The sequence below is a fragment of the Pelecanus crispus genome, chromosome 16, assembly GCF_030463565.1.
Source record: "Pelecanus crispus isolate bPelCri1 chromosome 16, bPelCri1.pri, whole genome shotgun sequence".
NCBI classification, from domain to species: domain Eukaryota; kingdom Metazoa; phylum Chordata; class Aves; order Pelecaniformes; family Pelecanidae; genus Pelecanus; species Pelecanus crispus.
This window is the reverse complement of record NC_134658.1, coordinates 6023909-6031718: the sequence shown is the minus strand read 5'-3', so window position 1 is coordinate 6031718 and position 7810 is coordinate 6023909.

Here is a 7810-nt window from a genome sequence, read left to right as displayed (position 1 = left end):
CTGAAGCTCTAAGGGGCATCCTGGTATTGCAAAGTATGTTTATTTTCTCAAATCGGGTTGAAAATTCACAGCAACTTCCCCCAGGTTATGGAAATAAATACTCAGAGCAGTTCTGGTCAGAAACGTGCAATTAGCCAGACTGAAAAGAAACATTTAGCCACAACTATTTACACGTGACGTACACATGACATAGCAAACGTTGTACTGAAATAAAACCTCCAGCCCCTCTCCCACATACTGACGGCGCCAGATCCCATTTTGATGCTGAATTGCTTTGAAATTGTTCTGTCAAAAACTTTCTTGCTATCAATATGCTCCAGCTAAGTGTTTCAATCTCGGGGAAACAGCATTCCCCATTGGAAACCTCTTAAGTTTAAATATTTCCTTGTCTCTGCTGATGCTTCCTGGGTTCATGCCCTGCTTCCAGCATTGTCCTCTGTGACCAGCATGTGACAAGGCTTAAATAAGTAATGATTTGTAAAGTGCTTTGATATCCTCTGATAAAAGATGCCCCAGAACACTGTGCATTACAGTACCGTGATTTCTCTCCTCGTTTCTTCAGAATGCATTAAATGGGTGGGCGCTTCAGTTATTTCCTCTAACAGTTGATATTTTACCCTGATGTATTTTTATCTTTTCTTTATTATGTAACTAAGTTATGCTGGTGTCAGTCTGAAAGCTCCAGCACTGCCAGTAAAACTAATCCAGTTTAACACCAGCCTAAGATGAGGACTCAATTCCTTGTGATAAAAAGCAGAATTAACCCAAATAAGAGACTGAACTCCTCAAAGAGCGCCTGGTCCCCCTGTCCTTACACTGGGAAAATTAATTAAAATCAACATGAGCTAACTTTTACTCACAGCTACATCCTTGGCATGTGCCAGGAGAATTTGTACCCCGTGGTTTCGCCTCCTAAAAGCTTTGAACCTGGTAACGCCACCGGAGAAGTCGCACGAGGAATAACTTTTCCTCTCCACCTGCATTAAAGCTGAGCAATCTTTTTGGTGAATAATAAATTCACCATGCAATAAGGCACTTCCTGGGGAACTATTCATGAATTAGATGCTCATTCGGCAAATCACCTTGGCCAAACAAACCGCGAAGAACAGAAAGCGCGAGGAGGTGGGGGGAGGCTGGGGTGCACCCCGTCGCTCTGGTCGGTGAGAAAATGCGACGCAAGCTCAGTGCCTGGCCTGGGTGCAAAGTCAGCGGGAGAAGAAAGAGACCCCCTCCGAGGAGCGCTGGTCTGCTCCCAGGTTTGGTTCACCCTCTGGAGATGACGCTTTCTCCTTAACGACAGAGGGAGGGCAGGTAATTAGCTCCAACCAGACATCTAACTCCCAGGCAGCAAAAACGAGCCGCATCCTTCTGCGGTGGCTGCAGATGCTGCCGCCGCTCGGTATTTTTTGAGCCAAAGTCTCCGAGCGCTTTATGCCAGCTCTGATCTTTGCAGCAGACCAACATCTGCAGGGGTCAGAGGGGCTGCGGCTGGCGCTTGGGAGCCGGGCGGCCCCTTCTGCTCCGCGTGACGGGGGCTTATCCCAAACGCCGTGACGCCAAAGCAGCCCGCTGCGCCCCGCCAGGCCGGGGGGGGACCAGCGTCCTCGCCCGGCTCCCAGCTGCCCTCCCTGGGGCTGCGCTCAATCCCCTGGCACTTCAGCTGCCATCTGCCAAAAACTGGGGGAGCTCAGCCCGGGGCTGTCCCGTGGGAGGCCGCGGCGCGCTGGAGCAGACGCGACCCTGGCGAAGTGGCCACACGGATGGGAAGGGACCGCTCCAGCCTCTCCCGAGACTGCTCTCGGCCGTCGACGAGACGGAGCTGGAAAGGATGCCCGGGATATCAGCTCCCCTGGCTGCTGCCCGACGGGTCAGGACTGCTTCCCAGCGTCCGAGGGCGCGCTCAGCTCCTGCAGCTCAGCCCAGCACTCGGGGCTGCGCTGTGCCACCCCAAGGAAGCAGGGGACGATGTGCTGGCTGTGCAAACGCACGTTTGCAGAGGGAAGAAAAGCGAGTCTGCAGGGGAGCAAACCACAAACACGCACTGGGAACGAGCGCAGCTTCCTATTTCCCTGAACGACAGCAATGCTGATGCAGATTCTCCATCCCTCACCCTTGCCACCGTGCTCAGCTCCCCAGCTCGGCTTCCTCCCCAGTCACAGGAGCCTTTCTTCCCTCCGAAGAAGAGGGACGTGTCCCAGTGACGGGGCGTACAAGGCACCTCCTGCCTCCCCCAGCAGCAGAGCAGGGCCGGAGGCTGCTCCCCTCACGCGCTCCCGCCTCATTTACAATTTGCTGTCGGGGCAAAGCACGAGAGCTCCCTCGGCGCCAGGCTTTTGGAGACGGGCGCTGGCCACAGGGAGCAGCTGGGCTGTGGGATTTCCTGTGCGGGACATTGTTCAGACCCAAAAGCGCGCAGAGCTCCAAAAAAGAGTGCGATTTACTTCTTGGTACCCAAGAGTCTGCAGAGCTGGCCTAATTAACATAGGAAATTTGGTGAGACATTAAGTCTTACGCTCTCAGGTTTAAGCCAGCCTCTAATTACTAGGGATTAGGAGATTTCCCGAGCCATCCTCTGCAGCATCTGGCACTGCGCATCCCTGGAAGCAGGATGCTGTGCAGGTGGTGCACATGCTGGAGCAGCACTGGCCGTCCCACCTCCGCAGCCTTCCCACCTCCGCAGCCTTCCCACCTCCGCAGCTCCGGTTTCCCTGCTGCATGCTCAGCCCACAGCCCTGGCCCGTCAGCTGCGGCTGATCGGGCACGCTGACGGGGCTGACAGGCCTTGATTGCAATTAAGTCGCTGCTACTCATTGCCCTGGGCCTGTTTTCCATCAGCACGGGCGGTTCAGCGTGCGCAGCCTGATTTTATCGGTGATCCAGGTGAAAGCAGCCAGGCCGCGGAGATGTGAGAATAGCTCAAGAGCGTGATACAAAAGAGGTGGCAAAAAATAGAAAATTCAGGTCGTGGTGTCTGGGGGGAGCATGTGAGGATCGTGCCAGCGGTGGGCACGGTAATTAGTATGTTAATTTGGCATCGCCAGGGGTGAGCCCCCTGCTGCCCCTCTGCGTTGGGGGCCATGAGGAAGGTGAGAGCAGCTGGGGCTTCGCTCCCTGTGTTTGTGCACGGTGGTACGGAGCGGGGCGAGGAGCAGCAGGAGCCAGAGCGGGGATCTGGGAGGGGGGGATCGAATACCCCTCGCTCCGAGAGAGGGGGTCTCGGTTCTGGCCTGGATGCAGCTCCAGGCTTCTTAAGGATGCTTAAAAACCTTACTTTTGGGTGGCAAAAACTGCAGGGCAGAAACACAGCCCCATGCTGTGCGTAACGGCACCCGTTTGGCTGCTGTTAAAAGCAGCGTTTCATCTTTGTTTCCTGTCGTGGTCTAACCCCAGCAGCAGCTCAGCGCCACGCAGCCGCTCGCGGCCCACCCCGGTGGGATGGGGGGGAGAATCGGAGGAGTGAGAGTGAGAAACACTCCTGGGCTGAGATGAGAACAGTTTAATAACTGAAATAAAGTAAAATAGTAATGATGATAATAACAATATAATAATGATAATAATAATAATACTATACAAAGCAAGTGATGCACGATGCAATTGCTCACCACCCGCCAACCGATGCCCAGCCAGTCCCCAAGCAGCGATCGCTGCTCCCCAGCCAACCCCCCCAGTTTCCATACTGCCCATGACGCCGTATGGTATGGAATGGCCCTTGGGCCAGTTGGGATCAACTGTTCTGGCCGTGCCCCCTCCCAGCTCCTTGTGCCCCCGGCAGAGCATGGGAAGCTGAAAAGCCCTTGCCTGGTGTCAGCACTGCTCAGCAACAACTAAAAACATCAGCGTGTGATCAACATGCTTCTCCTACTAAATCCAAACCACAGCACTGTGCCTGCTACTAGGAAGAAAATTGACTCTATCCCAGCCGAAACCAGGACATTTCCCATCTCCAGCCTGGTGCTGTTTTCCGACCGGTGCTGAGCCTGGGTGTCCTGGCGTCAAAGGCGCGCGCGGTGCCGCTGGAGCGGCTCCCATCTGCAGCCTCCGGAGAGCCCTTTGCAGGGGTGACACCGCGACTGCTGCGACCGATCCCCCGTGACCAAGCGGCGTACGTGCGCTCGCTGCAACCGACAGCAGCTCCTGGCTGAACACCGGTACAGTCAGACGCTTATTTCGGCAGTATTTGATGCTATGCGTATTTATAATGCCCTTTCTCCATACATCGCAAAGCATGTTAATTGACTCGTTAACAAGGTATCGATGACTGTGGTAATTGAAGTCCTAAGCACGCCTATAAATTAGAAGTTTTACTGACGGACTGAAGTGATGATCTGAGGTCTGGGTCGGTTGCAGCTCAACCTCCGGGCAGTGGGCTGAGTTAAGGCGATTCTCCGAGCCGGGGAGCTAACGGGGAGCGGCTCAGCCTTTTCTGCAAAGCCCTGCGACGCTGCACGGCCATGGGAGGGCTAAGGGGAGTTCTGTCATCCCGGAGACGGCATCCGTCCCCCTTGCCAGCTACTCGCTTAATCAGGGTGACTCGCAACATTATGGCCAACAAACATCAATGAGAGCACATTTGTAGTTGCTGGTATTATTTTCTCCTTAATGAAATGTCAAAGGAAGGGAAAACAGCAGCAAATGTCAGCAATTGGTCTTTTATCACATAGACGGTTAGACGCAGGCTCTCTCGGCAAAGATGCCAATTTATTAGGAGGCAAACCTCGGGTGGATTTGACAGAGTGGAAGGAGCTCAGATTTCTATCAGTGATCACCTTTAACCAGCCCCAGATATGCTAATTTGCTATAAACACACTTTGCTGTGAATACGAAGACATCAGAGTGAACGAGTAAAGCCTCGGGAGCGTGCACTGTCCCTGGCTGGCGGGGACAGCGCGGCTTGGCTAAGCCGATCCACGGAAGCCGGGAGCAAACAGCCACCTCGCAGCAAAGCGTAAGGACCGCCACTGAGCGTACGTCTGGGCGGGTGTGCGCTGCAAAGATTGCTCCAGAGAAATCGGGGACGGCTCGCTTGGCTGTGGCCCCGCCAGCTGGGAAAACACAGCGGCGTTAACAAAAAAAATGCAGAAGTTTCGCTGAAAAGCCGCGTTTATTTCATTGTCATTCGTGGATGCAGACCCCGTGGCAGGGAGGAACGGTGGCAAGGATTTCTTTGTGTTTCCTGGGCAGGAGAGATGATGCTGGGCGTTAGAAACAGTGGAGAGGAGCAGCCCCGCTGCTGCAATACTGGAGATGCAAACTTGCGTGTTTCGGTGATGCTGCAGAGCCGAAAATAACCTTGAGAGAGTACGTGGGCAAAGAGCCGGCAGCTCGTCAGGAGAGACAATTACCGGGGAGATGAATGGGTGGTGATCCGCTGAGCACCGTGGGGCCGGGGAGGTCAGCCACGGGGTGCTTGCAGCTAGCGAGAAAGCAAGAAGGTTTCCAAAAACTCGCCGCTCTGCCGTGCTCAGCACTCAGACCTAAATAGATTTGACCTTGCTTGCCTGGCCCGCAGAATCCGGCTGCCCGCGGGCTCCTCTTGCGGGGAGGAAAGCCTGGGCTGCCCGGCGCGGTAGCAGGCAGATGGGCGCGGAGCTGCCGTTTGGAGCCGCCTGATGCTCTGCTTCCCTGATGACACTGGGAATTTTTTACCGTGACAGGGATATTTTAAATTGATGACTTTCAGGGAGGCCGGCTTGGATGGCACAGCCATGTTCAAGACCTTGATTTGATGACTCCTCTCTCGCAGGCTGCTGCCATGGTCCTTCGCTCTCCGACGCGAGCGGTGACCCTTGAAGAAATACGTTCCGCCGCTCCCATGCAGCAACACCTGCCCGAGACAGCGCAGTCGGCAAACCGAGGGGCAGACATTGACACCGGTGCTGGGATTCAGTGGGAAAACTCGGCAGGGGAAGGCAGCGCTGCAGCTGGGTCTCGCACCCTTTGCGGTACAACCAGCAGAACAGGAATGCGCCTCGCGCGCCACGGAAGGAGCTACAAAGGTCGCTGCAGGAGCGGCTCTAGCAGGGGAGGATTGCAGCAGCAGGAATGCTGCGGATCTTTCCCCATCGGGATCATGGCCAGTAACTGCCCTGTGAAATTGCCGCGGAGGAAACGGTGGGAAGGAAGCAGCGGAGCAGCACGCCAGTGCAGACACCGCTGCCCGAGCGAACCGGAGCGTGGTGTGATATATTTAGCCAGTGGTGGTACAAAATACAGAAATAGGAAAATAAATCACGGATGTGCCCGATACCTGCCGGGTGGCTTTCTCAGGCTAGTTTATCAATGAATTAATTGCAAAGGTGTCCGCCTTAACTCATTCGATATTGGCAAGCGGGAAGCCCTCCGGTGAAATGCAGGCTGAGCTTCCTCAAGGATTTAGTGGAACGTTTGAGCGTGTGCTTAAAACCCGGGCCTTCAGTTAGGTCTGAGCACGTGCTTAAAGTAAGCGCAGATACTTAAGGGAGTCGCTGCAGGGAGATGGATCTATGCGTACACTTAAATTTGTTGCTGACACAGCGATTTTTCAGGTTTTTTGGTATTTGCGTGCTACTGCCCTTAGAGAGCCGTGCCAACGTGGTTAGCCCTCGGGGGGAAGTTGCTTTCAAGTTTCAGTCACCGTCCCCGGCTCCCCTCCTGCGTGCTCAGACCCAAAGCAGGCGCTGAACGGAGATGTACCAGTGACGCCGGCCTCTTGGAGGCCCGGCTTTTTGGGAGAGAGGTTCCGCCTCACCCTTCCACCGCCCGCTCGTGTCCTGCGGAGGGGAACCGGCCACCCGTGGTTTGGCTCCGTGACTCCTGCGTGTTGGCTCCCGGCTGCGAACGTGTGAGGGGAATGTTAAAATTTAACTAAAAAGGGATTTTCAATTACACAAACGTTTCTGTGAATAATAGCCTTTGTAAGGCATTAATCTACAAATCCTAAATATGGGGTTTAACCTCCTCATTATTATCCCTTTAATTTCGGAAAGCCTTTGAGGGCCTTAATCTTCCACACAATTATGTTCAGGCGGTGTTAAAAGCGGCCGTGGTGACACGGAGGGCGGCGCGTGCTCAGGCTAACCTTTATCGAACGCGACATTAAAATGTCATATCCCGTTTTTTCTCATCCCAGGACGGGGACAGTCAAACACCTCTTGGGGCACACGCAACTTTTTTGGTGTCACTCGAGTATGGCAAAGCGGGGCCGTTTGGGTCGCGCTGTCCTGGAGCCCTGGGAAGGTTTTCCTGCCCTGGATCTGTGGGGGACCCCCCCTGTGGAAAGGAGGGACCTCCCCCCCCCCGTGGAAAGGTGGGACCCCCCCCCCGTGGGAAAGGAGGGACCCCCCCCGTGGGAAAGGTGGGACCCCCCCCTGTGGAAAGGAGGGACCTCCCCCCCCCCCGTGGAAAGGTGGGACCCCCCCCCGTGGGAAAGGAGGGACCCCCCCGTGGGAAAGGTGGGACCCCCCCCCTGTGGAAAGGAGGGACCCCCCCGTGGAAAGGAGGGACCCCCCTGTGGGAAAGGTGGGACCCCCCCCCCTGTGGAAAGGAGGGACCTCCCCCCCCCCGTGGAAAGGTGGGACCCCCCCCCCTGTGGAAAGGAGGGACCTCCCCCCCCCTCCGTGGAAAGGCGGGACCCCCCCCTTGTGGAAAGGAGGGACCTCCCCCCCCCCGTGGAAAGGTGGGACCCCCCCCCCGTGGGAAAGGAGGGACCCCCCCGTGGAAAGGAGGGACCCCCCTGTGGGAAAGGTGGGAGCCCCCCGTGGGAAAGGCGCCCCCCCCCCCCCCCGTGGAAAGTAGGGACCCCCCGTAGGAAAGGTGGGACCCCCCCCGTGGG